The 14,559-nt window shown below is 43.1% G+C and overlaps 1 protein-coding gene across 1 annotated transcript in view; it reads right to left on the minus strand.

Moving 5' to 3' along the window:
- Positions 1-14,559, minus strand: part of LOC107699612 (neurexin-2-like) — a gene marked incomplete at its 3' end in the record, with an annotated part of 357,587 nt that overhangs the window by 257,508 nt on the left and 85,520 nt on the right. The gene's annotated exons all lie outside the window — the stretch shown is intronic.

Consider the following 14,559-nt stretch of genomic DNA (forward strand, 5'->3'; position numbering starts at 1 on the left):
ACACACACTCACACACACACACACACACACTCACTTGCACACACGCTCGCACTCGCACACACACTCACACACACACGCACACGCACTCACACGCACACGCACTCACACACTCGCACTCGCACACACTCACACTCACACTCGCACACACACACTCACTCACACACACTCCTCTGAAACATTCTGTGTTCGACATGCTCACTGCGTTTATATTCAACTAAACAACACCAATATTTCAAGAGGCAACATACATGTCAGAAGTAACACTACTGTTGCCCACAAAACCCTCGACTCAAGCCGACCGTCGAACAGCACCATACAGCCAGAATTAGCTGCAAGAACACAGCATGTGCTGAAATGCAGCGATTTCATCCCATAAGTCAAGGACTGCTGGAGAAGCATTTTCTCTTTTAGCAAACGGTGCTAATGGACGACACGAGCTAAAGAACCCAGTCTAAAACACACTTCCAACTGCTACCTGCTGCGTTTAGCTCAGGGACGCTAACTGAACTTAGCACAGGTGTGTAATTCTGATCAAAAGACTATCTACAGGGTGTCCGCGGGTCCTTAAAAAGTCTTAAAAAGTCTTAAATTAGGATTCGATGGGTCTTAATTATTTTTGGTCTCATTACCGCTAAAATATCTTCAGTCTGACGGAGCTAATGACTGTTTACAATCATTGGACAGACCGAAGATGTTTTCTTCCCGAAAATATTGCTTCACCAAAAGTTTGTTTACTCCACCAAAAATCTCATGCAGTTATTTTGTGGGGATATTTTGTATGGAATATTGTCTGCTGACATGAAAAGTTCACTGTATATCATAGTAATAAATATAATTTATTACAGCAATGACATTTTGTTTTCTTTTTAATTTAAACACATTAAATATTACATATATGTATGTAATAAAATGTGTATTTCCATTACAGGTTTAGGTCTTAAATTTCATATAAGGTGGTATTAAAAAAGGTCTTAAAAAGTCTTAAATTTAACTTGTTCATGTCTGCAGAAACCCTGATCTATCCATCCATCCATCCATCCACATAATGCAAGGCTTTTTAAGCATCTTTCAAAACTTTAAATTCAGAATTTATTAACTCACCATTCTGAGTTTTACAAGACAAACCGCTTTCTTTTGTAGTGAAAATCATCATATGATAATTTCACTACAAAATATAATTTATAATTTGATAATTTCAAATCATGTTGATTCTGCTTTAGTCACATTGAAATTGTAATTTTACATCCTGTTTGATTTGTTGAAGTTTGAACTGAATTCTGAATGACGCACAGCCCTGATGTAAATAGTTAGTTCAACCCAAAACTCGTTATTCACTGATATGCACTTGTTGAAGGGACTCATTACATATGACGAACGTCTGGTTTCATTATGCAGCACAATCGAGTAGAGTCATGCAGGTCTGGAAGCACACACAGGAGAGTACATGATGAAACGATATCGGTTTCTGGATAAACTCTTTCTTTAATTCACAGCTTAGCACAACAAGATTACATCATATCTCATGTTTCGAAACCACACTAATTAGTTGTGAACTTAATGAGCAACATCAGAGACATAATGAGTCTGCAGTGCATGTAGGAGAGCAAATCGCTCTGAAAAACAAGAAGCGAGGAGAGCAGTGATCTCAAACGCTTTCGTCTCTGAGATGATGAACTGTGGACTGGGTTTGAGCAGTCACATGTGACCGATGCTAAACCGAGCTGGTTTAGGGTTTGAGAGCGTGTTTGACGTCCTCACAGATAATGAGATGCAGCTTCCTCTTCACACAACATCACGCCGCGCTGACCTTCTCTGGCTTGACCTCTCTTTGCTGATTTGAATTATTTTGCATATACCTGTGATTGCTGCTTTCCTCTCCACACTCTGCTGCTTGTTCCCAGAGAAGCTTCTTTCTGTCAGCAGTTCTGCTGGGATTCAGGTCTGGTCAGGGGAAAACCACCCTAAACACAACTAACCATATAATCATGTGTAGTTAGGATAACAGAAACCGATGAAGTACGGGTTAAATAAAACATGTTTTTGTTAAGTGGTAGAGGATTGTGGTGTTGTTTTGCAATGTAAGCCTGAAGGAAAGCCAAGCGCTGCTTTACTGCATGAGTTTCAGGTTTGTTGAGTGGATGCTGGTCTATAATCTAAAGTGCATTATAAGACTGTGCTTGGGTGTAAAAACCTACTGAAAGAATCAGAAGATAACGTCTGTCAGCATTCAGAAGAAACTCTGATGGCATATGCAGAATATGTTACCCAGAATTCCCTTTTGCCCCCAAAAGGAAGCAACAGAGAGAGAATAATAACGCGGCGATGACAGAATATGGAAATGCTGCTGTCAAACCACTGAGAAAGAGAGCAGTAAAGTAACGCAACTCAGACGAGCACGGCCGGGAAGTAGAGCAGCAAAAACAATTACCGTAAGTATGAATTATGAATTAGACTCACATGGAGGACGTGTCGATTATACTCTAAAATCACCATCAGTCCTCCTACAGCTGATGACTCAGAGCGGAGAACAGGTGGGAGTGAGGACAAGAGCTCCGGTTACACGCACAGATACAATCAAATCAAAAATTACATAAATACATACAAACATACAGGAAACAAAGATAAAATCAAATCAAATAAAAATAATTTAAATAAAACAGAATAATAAAATAAAAAATACAATTCAAATTTAAATTAAAATACCATAAAACTATAATATAAAATAAGAAAATATAAAATATCTAAAATAAACAAACACAACTGAGATAAGATCAAATCAAATAAAAGCTAAATAAAGAGTAAAATAAAATAGAACACTATTATTAATATAATATAAATAAAAATAGTCAGGCTCACTTTAAACAGACAAAATTAAATCAAATAGAAAATAAATAAAACGGTGTGTGTGTGTGTGTGTGTGTGTCTATATACTGTATATAATGAAAATGTAAATTAACAATTTATAAATAAAATGAAAAGATAAAATAAACATAATCATGTCAACAAAAATGTCAATAATGTCAATTTAATTCATCAATGCAGCAATATTAAGTACAAAAAAATATATTAAAAAACAAAATTGTAGTAAAAAAATTTTTTTAATTCATTACAAAAAGATCTCTTCCTCCCATCAGAGCAGAATTGAATTAATTTGAAAATATTAGTCAACTGACAGCACTAGTTATCATATAAATAACTATCTCTAAAAGGTCAACCTCACACATAGGCGGCGCAGGAGGATGGAGAGCTGTGATGAAGACACTTCCCATATGAGACGACACACACACACACACCTCACTGAGAGCCGAGAGCTGTGATGAAGACACTTCCCGTATGAGACGACACACACTCTCACACACACTCACACTCACACACACACACACACTCACACACACACTCACACACACACTCACACACACACTCACACACACACTCACACACACACTCACACACACACTCACACACACACACACACACACCTCACTGAGAGCCGAGAGCTGTGATGAAGACACTTCCCGTATGAGACGACACACACACACACACACCTCACTGAGAGCCGAGAGCTGTGATGAAGACACTTCCCGTATGAGACGACACACACTCTCACACACACTCACACTCACACACACACACACTCTCACACTCACTCACACACACACACACACACACACACACACACACACACACACACACACACACACATGAAGTTTCACTGCACTGAAGGAACGGAGCCAGTTGTAACAGGATCTGAGGAGGCTGCCGTCTGATTGGCCATATGGGAGCGTGTGGGAAAACGCCGCGGCCAACAGCGACACGGGAGTCCCATCGCTTTCACACGTCTCGCAGAAACACAGCGGTCCAGAATCCACAGCCAAATCAGATGCCCACATCACTGCCATCAACAGATTACCAACCCCGGCCATGTGCTGCACAATCAACAGACTAATAATAGAGCGGAAGAGAGTTTCAAATCCCTCGCTGTCGTTAACCGTCTCTCTCTCACACACATGCATTCATGACTGCGCCGTATTATTATTATTATTCATTCTGCAGCGGAGCTCAAGCATCCTGCCAATAATTAAGACAATGATTCACAAAGCGTGCTTCAGCAAACCGAGCATCTGATTGGCCGACTGATTGAGTGACAGATGGAGAAAGACTCATCATTTTGTCATTAAGGAGGATGTGCTTGGAAACTCAAATGCGTCCTGCAGCTGCCGTCTGTCTGTCAGAAGAGCACACAAACTACTAGTGCTACAACTAGTACAGAGCACACCAGTTAGTCTGATTCCACCTGGACCACAAATCATTTAACATTAACATAACTATCATCAGAGCATTTTCACACAGAAATAGCATCTATACGACATATGCACTAGTGCCAACACATCAGTTTGTAGCAAAACACTGCAAGTGCACAAATGTCATTACTTTGATTTCGCATGAATTCTGAATGGATTCCAGAGTGGAGGATGAAGCATTGCTCTATGCCGTCATCATGTGACTGGACAGATGTGCGACGCTCCGCCTGATGATTCCCTTGTTGTGTTTAAACTGACTGAATGCTAAAAAACTCAGTTCTACATGGGAGCTTGAACGGATGCTTCTTTTTTTCCTTTATTAACTTTTCTGTCTGCCGGGTGCAACTCATGCACGCGCACGCATTTCAAGAACTCTCTGTCACATTCTGAACACAACATTTCCCCCCCATCCCTAGAACTTGATGAACTTAAAGAAACAAGTTTCAATGTGGCCCTCAAACCATAAAAGAGAAAAACATATAACTCCTATGCATGAAAGTCTGTGATATAATCTTCCAGGTAGGTAGGACGAGCCCTTGCCCGAACTGGTCTGCCTCCCAAAGTCGCCTGCTGGGGCATTTCCTGGCCATTTTGGGTAACATCAAACAATGGCTGAGGAGGGTTCTGGGATTCGGTGGATAGCCTCGATATTTGACTGGAGAGGGGCGATGCCTCTGGGCGTGAGACGAAACCCCACAAAATCAATGGCTGAGGTGGCGAACGTGCATTTCTCTGCATTCAGTGTAAGATTATGCTCCATGAGGGCACTAGCCACCCTATTGAGACAGTCATTATGTGTCTCGATATCTGCTGCATGCACTACTATGTCATCCAAGAAAATGGCAACTCCAGGAATACCAGCCAAGATGGTGGTCATCACCTTTTGAAAGCAGCTGGGGGCGGAGCTCAAGCCAAACGGCATGCGTGTATTCTGATATACCTCAGTGTGTGTGACAAACGCTGTGAGGTTTCTGCTGGAAGGATGGAGTGGCACCTGCAAGTAACCTTGGCACAGGTCCAGCTTAGTAAATACTGTCGACCCATAGAAGAGGGTGGTCAGCTCCTCAGCCGTGGTTAAAGGGTACTTGTCGGGAATAACGGCCTTATTGACAGAGCGCAAGTCCACACAGGCTCATATTCCCCCAGACTTTTTCCTAGCAGTGACCAGGTTGGAGATCCAGGGGGCAGCATTGACTGGTCCGATCACTCACATAGCCAGCATCATTTGGAGCTCTGCCGTCACTTCATCCATGCAAGAGGAATCCTGCGCAGGGGCTGAATGACCGGTGACACCTCTGGATCCACCAGAGGCCTGTGGGTGAAAGCTGTGAGGCAGCCGAGTCCGTCAAACAGCGTCAGCCATCTCTGTTGCCAGGTAGTGGTGACGTGGTGGATGTCTGAGCCCTTGTCATCTCGCAGCGTGAATCCTAAGCATGTGAAAAGATCCAGTCCCAGGAGGTTGGCACCCCGCTCAGTAATATAGAAGGGAAATGATGGCAGGTGTTTGGAGCCATAGCGGACTGGAACATTAGAGCTGTCGTAACCACAGAGGGATGTGCAGGGCTGCTGCAGTGTCAGATGGGAAAAGAACTTGTGGTATGTACTAGCATTGAGCAGAGATGCCGCTGCACCTGTATCCATCAACAGCGCAAGGCTCACCTCGCCGAGAAGCACAGTACATGTCCTAAAAGCTGTTTGGCCCACTGATACATGTCTGATTTCAGTGCAGTCAATAGAGGCAAACGGTTGTCGCTTCAGTGATGCTTGCCATAGCAGGTGCTGATCGGCATACTTTAGCGAAGTGATTTTTTTTTTTTAAGGCAATTCCTGCATGTCTGTCCCCGTGCAGGACAATTTTGGGCCCTGGAGTTGTCTGAGCTAGAGCCACAGTTGCTGCAGAAAACTAAACTTCTACGACTTCCTTGCATCTGTGTAAGCTGCACTGGAAAACATGCTTCTTCAGTGTCTATTTTATCTGAAGGAAATGGACCGTGGTGTGCGAGACAGACAGATTGCATTTGCTGCGTGGGTGCATCCACCAGGGGGCGCACATCAGCGAGAAGCGTGGAGCATTCAGTGGCTGCCTCCACCTGCAGCGCAATTTCCACAGCTTTATATAGTGTTAATTTGTCGGGTTCCAGCAACAGTTTCTCCCGAGTTTTGTCACACAATATCCCTTCAATAAACTGATCATGGACGATCTGATCTAGAAGAGTCCCATAATTGCATGAGCGTGCCATGTCTCGCACATAGTTTTGCACGGACTCACCCGGACGCTGCAGCCGTTTACATAGCTTGTATCGGCGGAGCAGTACCGTAGTTGGCCTGTGAAGTGGTTAGCGAGGAGAGCGACCGCTTCCTCGTAAGTTTCTGCATGTCCGAGGGCATGATATATTCTCTGTCCCTCCGCCCTGTGACAGTGGCGAAGCAGCGCGAGCTTTCTCCGGTCGGAAATGTCAGTGTAATCCATGGCCTCGAGATATACTGTGAAACCATCAAACCAACTTGCCCACGGAATTGGCGGTTCGTCAGGCACGGGAAGAAAAGGTGATGGAGGCGGTAAGCTAAACTCAGCCAGCCTCGTCGCCAATGTTGTGTTAGAACTGACGGAATGCTAAAAAACTCAGTTCTACACGGGAGCTTGAACGGATGCTTCTTTTTTCCCTTTATTCACTTTTCTGTCTGCCGCACATAACTCATGCACGCGCACGCATTTCAAGAACTCCCTGTCACATGCTGAACACAACATCTCTGTCAGGCCAAAAACGCCAGTGAGAAAAATAACCATCATCATTATTACTGTGAGACGTTCTCAGCTCACATCCATCAGCATGAGCTCAAACTCACGTCCACTGCTGACATACGACACACGTGACGCATTCAAACAGGACACACTCACTCACTCACTCACACACACACACACACACACACACACACACACACACACATACACACAAACACACACACACACACACTCTCTCTCTCTCTCTCTCACACACACACTCACTCACACTAAACTCTGGGATACGAGCCCTCACTGGGCTAAACTCGGGGACTGGAGCCCTCACTGGGCTAAACTCGGGGGCAGGAGCCCTCACTGGGCTAAACTCTGGGATGCGAGCCCTCACTGGGCTAAACTCGGGGACTGGAGCCCTCACTGGGCTAAACTTGGGGACTGGAGCCCTCACTGGGCTAAACTCGGGGACTGGAGCCCTCACTGGGCTAAACTCGGGGACTGGAGCCCTCACTGGGCTAAACTCGGGGACTGGAGCCCTCACTGGGCTAAACTCGGGGACTGGAGCCCTCACTGGGCTAAACTCGGGGGCAGGAGCCCTCACTGGGCAAAACCCGGGGGCTGGAGCCCTCACTGAGCCAAACTCAGGGGCTGGAACCTTCTCTGGGCTAAACACGGGGACTAGAGGGGATACGAGCCCTCACTGGGCTAAACTTGGGGACAGGAGCCCTCTCTGGGCTAAACTCAGGGATACGAGCCCTCACTGGGCTAAACTTGGGGACAGGAGCCCTCTCTGGGCTAAACTCAGGGATACGAGCCCTCACTGGGCTAAACTTGGGGACAGGAGCCCTCTCTGGGCTAAACTCGGGGATAGGAGCCCTCTCTGGGCTAAACTCGGGGGCTGGAGCCGACGCTGGAGCGAGCTCTGGGGCTGGAGCCGACACTGGAGCGAGCTCAGGGGCGAGGATGAGGGCTGAGTACTGTATTTTTCTCCTCGTCCTCCTCCTTTGGTTAGAGGTGAACAGCGCGGCCGGCGGGCTAGTTCTGGCTCGGGGCCAGACGCTCTCCAGACACCAGAGGATCCCTTCCCTCCAGCTTAGTCCCGTGGTGTCTGGGAGGTCCACGGGGCGATGGTAATTGGCCCCGTGCCAGAAAACAAAAGACTTTTTTAAAAACTAAAACAAAACGGGGAGAAGGGGCGCCGCTTACTTTTTTGGGTCCGGTGTTCTGTCACACTCTCACGGGGAGCAAGTGAACGAGGAAATGAGGAGACGCGGGAGTTGCTCAAAACCAACAGACTTTAATTATATAAAATAAAACAGGATACAGCTCAGGAATGCAGGAGGACATGAAGACATATAACACCGGACGCTCGAGACTTCAAAACACAGGGCTTAATAACAAGGGAGGAAACGAGGGAATTAATCAACATAACGAGGAAACAAGGGAAACACAGGTGGAATCAAATTAACATAATGAGGACAGGAACAGGAAGACCAAAAATGGGCATATGAGGGGGGAAACACAAGACACAGGAACACAAGACTGACAAGCTACATATCTTTGAAGGCCGTTTTCTCATAAACGTTTTTATCTCCTCTTCAGCAGCACTTACAGACACCAAACTTACAGTTTTACTCCTCTATATTCTGAAGGTTTTTACTGAGGGGTTTGATCATATTTCATTCGCAGTGATTTATACAACATTTTAATCCTAAAAACATGGGGGAAAATGTGTCTGTTTTCTGTCTGTTGACAATATTTTCTGATTTATGGAGTGATAAAAAGAGAAATCCAGAATCCCCTCTGGGAAAACCTTTAATATGTCAACAAAATCAAGCAAGAACTTTCAACCTGGCTTTATTCAGTGTTCAGATGTATGCTCTAGAAATATATGCAAATAAGTGCATACTTAATTAGATAATGCCTCATTTGCATATTTAAACATAACATTTCATAACGCTTTCCACTCTATTCACCTGTAGCGACCTGCCTTCATTATATTTTATATGGTTAAACTATAAAATCAAGCAAAGTCAAAGCAGAAGCACATTTCATTGGCAGATCAGAATACAAATGATTTCCTTTCAGTGATTACAGCATCTGCTCGACGACACAGCAGTGATTTAGTTCACTATTAACTGGAGCTGGTGAAAAGCACTTCTGTGAGACAGAAGAAAGCTGCTCTCTCACACGCAGCAGATCAGCGTCCGTCTGGACATGTACAGAATAAACCGCCGTCTTTCCAGAAGAATCCTTTCATGCTGAATTTGAAGAGCTTTAATAATCCAGGAGGGTTTCTGAGGGAGGAGAGGGGAACTTATCATAACATACTGTATAGTGCACGGATGATAGATGCGCAGCAGTCCTTTCCTCGCCTCTGCGCCTTTAATAATTAAAGCGGGTCGCGGCTGCCATCAGAAGCGGGTGTTAACTGCCGCACAGTGTGCTTTTACAGCCCTCTGTGATGAAATGTGTGTGAGGTCTGTCATTATGAACCACAAACCAACAGGAATAACTGACATCGTTCATATTTCTGCTGATCGCACACGGATACGAGCCCATTAGAGCCAGACGACAGACGGCACTCACCGCCATTAAGGCTGATTTATACTTCTGGGTCGGACCTATGCCGTAGCCTTTACGCCGTAGGCTATGCATCAGTTTTCATTTATACTTCTGCGTCATTGTCCGCGTCAACATGCAGTACACATGCAAGCCGCTAGTCAGCAGTGTCCACGGGCATGTTGCTGGTGTAACCCGCAGTACCACGGCAAAAGCCGAAGAAGAAGCGGCTCGTCGGAGAAGCATTATAGCCGTGACGGCGGCAAATAAATATCAAATCATTAAATCATTATTTAAAACTACAAAAAGGAGACAACGGAACAGGAGATGATGGCATTCTTTCAATCTGCACAAGGACTTGTACCACGGCAGATCAACATTGTTTGTTGCGGACAACTACTGATGTATAATGCTATGTAGTATAATAAATGATAAGACACTTGTTCTTTGCTTTGTTTTATTTTATATAAGAAGGTGTAACATTATAATATATTAAAGTGCACATAAACACACACAAAACTCAAGTACATATGGAGGGAGGGGTTCTTGCAGACCAGTCACAGCGCTTGCGGTCTGCGTAGAATTGACGCGCTGTTAGATTTTTGGAGAGGTGCACGTCAGGCTAGGCGTATGGGTGTGCGTCTACGCGTAAGCTACGGCGTAGGTCCGACGCAGAAGTATAAATCAGCCTTTAGAGTATTAATAGAGTGATTATGATCCAGACTACAGACACGAGATGAGCGGCTCTCCAGTGATGACAGACAGAGAGAAAGAGAGACTGACTGACTGACAAAATAGATATTATTTTTAAAACCAAACTCCTACCAAACTGATTTACTTCAGTGTAAAACATGTAAGAGGCAGATAAGAGTTTTTGCAAAAAGTGTGAAATGGAATTGTGTATTAAAAATGCAACAAAAAAAAAGAAACAGAAAAATTAATACACCAAAAAAATATAAAAAACAAAAAAATATTTGTAAAATTGTAATTTCTACAAAACAGTGTTGTAAAATATAATTTGAGATGTGGTGGAAATGGGCATGATATTTCAGAAAAATAACATAAATGTCACAAATGTCTCCTGTGATCATGTATTTCTGCTGCTTTAAAAAATAAATTGTGTTTGGTTCACAGTAAGGTCACAGACACACTTTCTGCAGGTTTCTGCATCATTCCACCAGTAGATGGTGACAAGTGAGTCTTTATGAGTGAGTCATTGACCAGAATCGATTCACTGAATCAATTCATTCAAACACTGATTTGGGTGCTTCTCAATCGGAAAGCTGCGTCCTTCCTAGTTCAGTCCTTCAGTGCCTTGTAGGCTAGAGTCCTCCTCGGCATTAAACGCTAGAATGAGACAGTCTAGTAAGTGCGCGTGGCTGTGTCACATATGTTCCCGCCTTCACCGCCATGGCACGAAAATACTAATAAAACTTAGTTTTGGAAAAATACTTTGTATTACAAATCATTATATTATTTGGCTTTCTATTAATGCAATATAATGAATCACAGCCGTCTAGTCTCCCAGTGGCTTACATTATTGGAAGTTTAGCGTTTAGTGAGTAATTTACACCAAAACAAAAAATAACATCTATGCTTTCATGTCTGAAAACATTATTTTTGTCTTACATTTCATAATAAATTCAGACAACCTCAGTACTGAATCGTTTTTCGTCAGTTTAATTTCATGAAATGGAATGGGTACAAAGGACTGTGGGTGATTGAAGGTCGCGGAAGATACATCCCATGCATCCTTCAACTTCAGCTGAATGAAGGATGCGAAATGAAGGCTGCCTTCCAAGGTCCTTGCAATTGAGACGGCTTTCAGTGACGTTTGATGATGTGGCAGCCAAGATAAGCAGCCTTCTGTTTGAGAAACACCCTTAGTCAGGAACAAATCAAGTGGCTGTCTTTATGAATGAGTCATTGAATCATTCATTTAACTGATTCATTCAAAAACACTGTGTCATATAAATGCGCCAATTAATCATTTATTCAATCGATTCATTCAAAAACAAGGAATAATTATCTCTCCCCATGTCTCTCTCTACTTCATAATCTAAATGCAAAGATAATTCAAAGCCATAAATTAAAGATTTGATAGACAGACAGACAGACAGACAGACAGATAGATAGATAGATAGATAGATAGATAGATCAAAAGACTCACTGCTTGTACTGTGTGAATAAATGAATGCAGAAAATAATAAAATTCTCCTTTGAGTCTCTCAGGCAGAGAAATGCAATTTGCCTCTATTGTAGCAATAATTATATAATGAAACTGGAGTAGTTCAGTGAATCGTTCAATGTTTCACATTTTCCTGATTAAAGCAACATGCGTTTTATTTTGGCTGATAGCTTCAGAGCGGAGCGGCTGAGGAGGAGAGATCGCTTACGCTCGTTTCATCTTCATTAAAGCGCTCATAAATAAGTTCAGCCTCCATCTGCTGTCGGAGGATTTTGAGCGCTTTCTCATCTGCGAATGAAACCCAACACTTCAACCTACGGCAGAAAGCATTAATAACACCTGTAACTTCATAAAACAAACTATCAATTAGCCGATCGAGCGCTCTCTCCTCTCGTATTTATTACAGTATGTGAGACTGTAAACGCAGAGCGAGGCTCTCAGCGACTGTAAGGATGATGAGTCTCCATAACGCGATCACATGCTGCTCTCTCATCTAATATTCATGGTGTGGAGGTTATTATAACTCACGGCCTTCCTGAGCCGCACATCACAGGCTGCGATCAAACAGAAACACTACATTTACATCTAATGGAGCGTTAATGAGAGTTATCTGGCCAAGCCATGTGTTCTTCAAGAGTCCACACGTGTGCTGAGGATCAATGGACAGAAGAACAGCATTCATGACTGATTTCCTCTGGATCCTCAAACCCATAATCGCCTCTGAAAAGCCATCCTGACGTCATCGCCCGTCTCTCCATACGAACGAACGCTGAACATCTGCTGTCTTTCAGCTCATTTCCGAACCATCAGCAGATGGGCAGTTTATTCTGACTGGACAGGAAGCGACTGAATCACAATGACTGACATTGAAAACATTCCATAATAACTCAGGAACAGAACTGATCATGGATCTTGTGCAGCTATGTTCCTCAGATAAACCTCTCTCTGATGCCACTAACCTGGCAAATTCAGCCAAACCCAACAACCAGTGGCATCCAGACACACGGAAGTCGTATAAAGCAGTCGTATAAACTTGTAACATAATTTATCAAGGTGCAACTTACGTTTATTTGTACTAAAATTACTTGCAATGTACTTTTAAACATTAGGTGTGATGTTATTCATCAACTAACGTTTTAATTATATCATATGTTTGCTTTTTCCTGCCGAGACTGCAGGTGGACTTTTGCTCAATTGTGGGGCATTCATGGACCTTTAAATACATTATTAAACAGAAATAAATAAAGAGCCGGTGAACAGCCTGTTTGCTAAAACTACAGCTCACTGTTCATCTAAAGACCTTCAGGGGTATTTCAGTTTACAGAAACCATAAAAACCACACACTTCTGTTTATATAATCACGTAACAGAAGTGTGTGTTTTTATGGAGTGGATGGCGCTGTTCTTGAAGCAGATAAACTTACAGTTTCACTATTCCCGTTCTCTCACACAGACGCACACACAGTAGACATGCACTCGTGCGCACACACGCGGAGACGCAGACAGAAACTTGTTGTCAGAGCTGCGGCTGCCCCACAAATTTAGCAATAAAATAGTTTCGCAGCTGAAAAGCTACATGACATTTCTCAGTAGCGAGGTTCTTGAAGCAGTTCAACTTAAAGATTCTGCTGCTGTAGACGCTGCTGCTGAACACTGCTGAGAGATGCACAGACGCACGTATTCACACGCACTTATATCTCCCTCTCTCTCTCTTTCGCTCTCTCTCTCTAATAACTTCGTTAGACTGCATTAATAACTGCGTTAGCCTGCAAATAAATGTCTGAAGCCTCTATTAGCTCTAAAATGACGTTTTGGAATTTGCAACCAAAGGTTTGGGATGAGGTCCGTAAAAAATTAGCTAGTTCAACACACACGAGATTTCAGGACGGAAACATGTCAAATGTCTTGAAACAAATAATCTGAATAAGGTCTTGATGTGTGATTGTGACTCCAGCCCGAGAAATAATGCACTCCTGAAGTGGTTATGTGGCCAAAACGCCGCGCCTATTAATGGAATGGTCCTTCTGAGTTCTCAAACAAATTAAGAGCTACATTCAATTTTTATTGACTGAACGCAAGTGCTTATTGCGATAGAAAACATAGTAAGGGTTTCCATGATTAAGAAATATTTTTGTTTGCTGGGGTGGTCATATTAGGCCTATTATATTAATAGGGAAGGGGGGCCCAAAAATTTGTTTTGCCTATGTCACGAAAAGAGGTAAATCTGGCCCTGGATGCGGAATAAATTAATCCTACACACAAGAGCGTTTTAAGGACAAAAACCTGACAAATGTCTTAAAATAAAACATCCAAACATGTCTTGAGGTGTGGTAACTGTAGTATAAGCTGAATAATTGACTCCAGGCCATTGAATTATCTATCTATCTATCTATCTATCTATCTATCTATCTATCGGTCTGTCTGTCTGTCTATTTATCTATCTATCACTCGATCGCTAATTAATTCAAATGTTCTCAAATCTTACCGCATATTTCACCTCTGTGTCTGATTTGATGCGGGCAGAATGCTAGAGATCATGAGCTGTGACTGACGAAAATAACCATAATTTATACCCTTCCGGTCAAATATTGCGCTGCAAACATCATTAACAGCTTTAACTTGTCAATGCTGGCAAATTACCATGGTATAAGCGAGATCATACACGACTAGCTGTGCATTAAAGGGGTCATATGACATTGCTAAAAAGGACATTATGTTGTGTATTTGGTGTAATGCAATGTGTTTATGCGGTTTAAGGTTAAAAAAACATTA

This window comes from Sinocyclocheilus anshuiensis, unplaced genomic scaffold, assembly GCF_001515605.1.
Source record: "Sinocyclocheilus anshuiensis isolate Anshui unplaced genomic scaffold, SAMN03320099.WGS_v1.1 scaffold350, whole genome shotgun sequence".
NCBI classification, from domain to species: domain Eukaryota; kingdom Metazoa; phylum Chordata; class Actinopteri; order Cypriniformes; family Cyprinidae; genus Sinocyclocheilus; species Sinocyclocheilus anshuiensis.